A 5,191-nucleotide genomic window follows, 5' to 3' on the forward strand; every position below is an offset into this window, starting at 1 on the left:
CAAAAGAGTAGAGAGGGTCACGGCGAAAACTGGACGCACCTCGTGTACAAACTGGACAATCTCTTTCGGAGTATCAGGGTTTCGGACGAGAACTCATCTGTTACACGGGCACTTCAATGTTTTTTAAACTTATTTGAACTCCACCCTATTTTTGCGTTCAGTATGCATCATTTAAAGCGACGTCATCAATTTCCAACACGTTCTGACTTCATTTGCTGTTTTTCAGTCATTTACCGATTTGTTTAGGGAGCTAAACGACGGTGAAATTGAAAATCACTACAAAATGAACTCTGAAAATGTTGGAACTTGGCTTGGTATCATCATTTTGCCTGCATAGCATGTGCAAAAGAGTAGAGAGGGTCACGGCCAAAACTGGACGCACCTCGTGTACAAACTGGACAATCTCTTTTGGAGTGTCAGGGTTTCGGACGAGAACTCATCTGTTGCACGGGCACTTCAATGTTTTTTAACTTATTTGAACTCCTGCCTATTTTTGCGTTCAGTATGCATCATTCAAAGCGACGTCATCAATTTCCAACACGTTCTGACATCATTTGCTGTTTTTCAGTCATTTACCAATTTGTTTAGGGAGCTAAATGACGGTGAAATTGAAAATCACTACAAAATGAACTCTGAAAATGTTGGAACTTGGCATGGTATCATCATTTCACTCGCATAGCATGTGCAAAAGAGTAGATAGGGTCACGGCGAACACTGGACGCACCTCGTGTACAAACTGGACAATCTCTTTCGGAGTATCAGGGTTTCGGACGAGAACTCATCTGTTACACGGGCACTTCAATGTTTTTTAAACTTATTTGAACTCCAGCCTATTTTTGCGTTCAGTATGCATCATTCAAAGCGACGTCATCAATTTCCAACACGTTCTGACATCATTTGCTGTTTTTCAGTAATTTACCGATTTGTTTAGGGAGCTAAATGAGAGTGAAATTGAAAATCACTACAAAATGAACTCTGAAAATGTTGGAACTTGGCATGGTATCATCATTTCGCCCGCATAGCATGTGCAAAAGAGTAGTGAGGGTCACGGCGAAAACTGGACGCACCTCGTGTACAAACTGGACAATCTCTTTCGGAGTATCAGGGTTTCGAACGAGAACTCATCTGTTACACGGGCACTTCAATGTTTTTTAAACTTATTTGAACTCCAGCCTATTTTTGCGTTCAGTATGCATCATTCAAAGCGACGTCATCAATTTCCAACACGTTCTGACATCATTTGCTGTTTTTCAGTAATTCACCGATTTGTTTAGGGAGCTAAATGACAGTGAAATTGAAAATCACTACAAAATAAACTCTGAAAATGTTGGAACTTGGCATGGTATCATCATTTCGCCCGCATAGCATGTGCAAAAGAGTAGAGAGGGTCACGGCGAAAACTGGACGCACCTCGTGTACAAACTGGACAATCTCTTTCGGAGTATCAGGGTTTCGGACGAGAACTCATCTGTTACACGGGCACTTCAATGTTTTTTAAACTTATTTGAACTCCACCCTATTTTTGCGTTCAGTATGCATCATTTAAAGCGACGTCATCAATTTCCAACACGTTCTGACTTCATTTGCTGTTTTTCAGTCATTTACCGATTTGTTTAGGGAGCTAAACGACGGTGAAATTGAAAATCACTACAAAATGAACTCTGAAAATGTTGGAACTTGGCTTGGTATCATCATTTTGCCTGCATAGCATGTGCAAAAGAGTAGAGAGGGTCACGGCCAAAACTGGACGCACCTCGTGTACAAACTGGACAATCTCTTTTGGAGTGTCAGGGTTTCGGACGAGAACTCATCTGTTACACGGACACTTCAATGGTTTAAACTTATTTGAACTCCAGCCTATTTTTGCGTTCAGTATGCATCATTTAAAGCGACGTCATCAATTTCCAACATGTTCTGACAACATTTGCTGTTTTTCAGTCATTTACCGATTTGTTTAGGGAGCTAAACGACGGTGAAATTGAAAATCACTACAAAATGAACTCTGAAAATGTTGCAACTTGGCATGGTATCATCATTTCGCCCGTATAGCATGTGCAAAAGAGTAGCGAGGGTCACGACGAAAACTGGACGCACCTCGTGTACAAACTGGACAATCTCTTTCGGAGTATCAGGGTTTCGGACGAGAACTCATCTGTTACACGGGCACTTCAATGTTTTTTAAACTTATTTGAACTCCACCCTATTTTTGCGTTCAGTATGCATCATTTAAAGCGACGTCATCAATTTCCAACACGTTCTGACATCATTTGCTGTTTTTCAGTCATTTACCGATTTGTTTAGGGAGCTAAACGACGGTGAAATTGAAAATCACTACAAAATGAACTCTGAAAATGTTGGAACTTGGCATGGTATCATCATTTCGCCCGCATAGCATGTGCAAAAGAGTAGTGAGGGTCACGGCGAAAACTGGACGCACCTCGTGTACAAACTGGACAATCTCTTTCGGAGTATCAGGGTTTCGAACGAGAACTCATCTGTTACACGGGCACTTCAATGTTTTTTAAACTTATTTGAACTCCAGCCTATTTTTGCGTTCAGTATGCATCATTCAAAGCGACTTCATCAATTTCCAACACGTTCTGACATCATTTGCTGTTTTTCAGTAATTCACCGATTTGTTTAGGGAGCTAAATGACAGTGAAATTGAAAATCACTACAAAATAAACTCTGAAAATGTTGGAACTTGGCATGGTATCATCATTTCGCCCGCATAGCATGTGCAAAAGAGTAGAGAGGGTCACGGCGAAAACTGGACGCACCTCGTGTACAAACTGGACAATCTCTTTCGGAGTATCAGGGTTTCGGACGAGAACTCATCTGTTACATGGGCACTTCAATGTTTTTTAAACTTATTTGAACTCCACCCTATTTTTGCGTTCAGTATGCATCATTTAAAGCGACGTCATCAATTTCCAACACGTTCTGACTTCATTTGCTGTTTTTCAGTCATTTACCGATTTGTTTAGGGAGCTAAACGACGGTGAAATTGAAAATCACTACAAAATGAACTCTGAAAATGTTGGAACTTGGCTTGGTATCATCATTTTGCCTGCATAGCATGTGCAAAAGAGTAGAGAGGGTCACGGCCAAAACTGGACGCACCTCGTGTACAAACTGGACAATCTCTTTTGGAGTGTCAGGGTTTCGGACGAGAACTCATCTGTTGCACGGGCACTTCAATGTTTTTTAACTTATTTGAACTCCTGCCTATTTTTGCGTTCAGTATGCATCATTCAAAGCGACGTCATCAATTTCCAACACGTTCTGACATCATTTGCTGTTTTTCAGTCATTTACCAATTTGTTTAGGGAGCTAAATGACGGTGAAATTGAAAATCACTACAAAATGAACTCTGAAAATGTTGGAACTTGGCATGGTATCATCATTTCACTCGCATAGCATGTGCAAAAGAGTAGATAGGGTCACGGCGAACACTGGACGCACCTCGTGTACAAACTGGACAATCTCTTTCGGAGTATCGGGGTTTCGGACGAGAACTCATCTGTTACACGGGCACTTCAATGTTTTTTAAACTTATTTGAACTCTAGTCTATATTTGCGTTCAGTATGCATCATTCAAAGCGACGTCATCAATTTCCAACACGTTCTGACATCATTTGCTGTTTTTCGGTCATTTACCGATTTGTTTAGGGAGCTAAACGAAGGTGAAATTGAAAATCACTACAAAATGAACTTTGAAAATTTTGGAACTTGGCATGGTATCATCATTTCGCCCGCATAGCATGTGCAAAAGAGTAGAGAGGGTCACGGCGAAAACTGGACGCACCTCGTGTACAAACTGGACAATCTCTTTCGGAGTATCAGGGTTTCGGACGAGAACTCATCTGTTACACGGACACTTCAATGGTTTAAACTTATTTGAACTCCAGCCTATTTTTGCGTTCAGTATGCATCATTTAAAGCGACGTCATCAATTTCCAACATGTTCTGACAACATTTGCTGTTTTTCAGTCATTTACCGATTTGTTTAGGGAGCTAAACGACGGTGAAATTGAAAATCACTACAAAATGAACTCTGAAAATGTTGCAACTTGGCATGGTATCATCATTTCGCCCGTATAGCATGTGCAAAAGAGTAGCGAGGGTCACGACGAAAACTGGACGCACCTCGTGTACAAACTGGACAATCTCTTTCGGAGTATCAGGGTTTCGGACGAGAACTCATCTGTTACACGGGCACTTCAATGTTTTTTAAACTTATTTGAACTCCAGCCTATTTTTGCGTTCAGTATGCATCATTCAAAGCGACGTCATCAATTTCCAACACGTTCTGACATCATTTGCTGTTTTTCAGTAATTTACCGATTTGTTTAGGGAGCTAAATGAGAGTGAAATTGAAAATCACTACAAAATGAACTCTGAAAATGTTGGAACTTGGCATTGTATCATCATTTCGCCCGCATAGCATGTGCACAAGAGTAGAGAGGGTCACGGCGAAAACTGGACGCACCTCGTGTACAAACTGGACAATCTCTTTCGGAGTATCAGGGTTTCGGACGAGAACTCATCTGTTACACGGGCACTTCAGTGTTTTTTAAACTTATTTGAACTCCAGCCTATTTTTGCGTTCAGTATGCATCATTCAAAGCGACGTCATCAATTTCCAACACGTTCTGACATCATTTGCTGTTTTTCAGTCATTTACCGATTTGTTTTGGGAGCTAAATGACGGTGAAATTGAAAATCACTACAAAATGAACTCTGAAAATGTTGGAACTTGGCATGGTATCATCATTTCACTCGCATAGCATGTGCAAAAGAGTAGATAGGGTCACGGCGAACACTGGACGCACCTCGTGTACAAACTGGACAATCTCTTTCGGAGTATCGGGGTTTCGGACGAGAACTCATCTGTTACACGGGCACTTCAATGTTTTTTAAACTTATTTGAACTCTAGTCTATATTTGCGTTCAGTATGCATCATTCAAAGCGACGTCATCAATTTCCAACACGTTCTGACATCATTTGCTGTTTTTCGGTCATTTACCGATTTGTTTAGGGAGCTAAACGAAGGTGAAATTGAAAATCACTACAAAATGAACTTTGAAAATGTTGGAACTTGGCATGGTATCATCATTTCGCCCGCATAGCATGTGCAAAAGAGTAGAGAGGGTCACGGCGAAAACTGGACGCACCTCGTGTACAAAC

The sequence above is a fragment of the Aegilops tauschii genome, chromosome 7 (assembly GCF_002575655.3).
Source record: "Aegilops tauschii subsp. strangulata cultivar AL8/78 chromosome 7, Aet v6.0, whole genome shotgun sequence".
NCBI classification, from domain to species: domain Eukaryota; kingdom Viridiplantae; phylum Streptophyta; class Magnoliopsida; order Poales; family Poaceae; genus Aegilops; species Aegilops tauschii.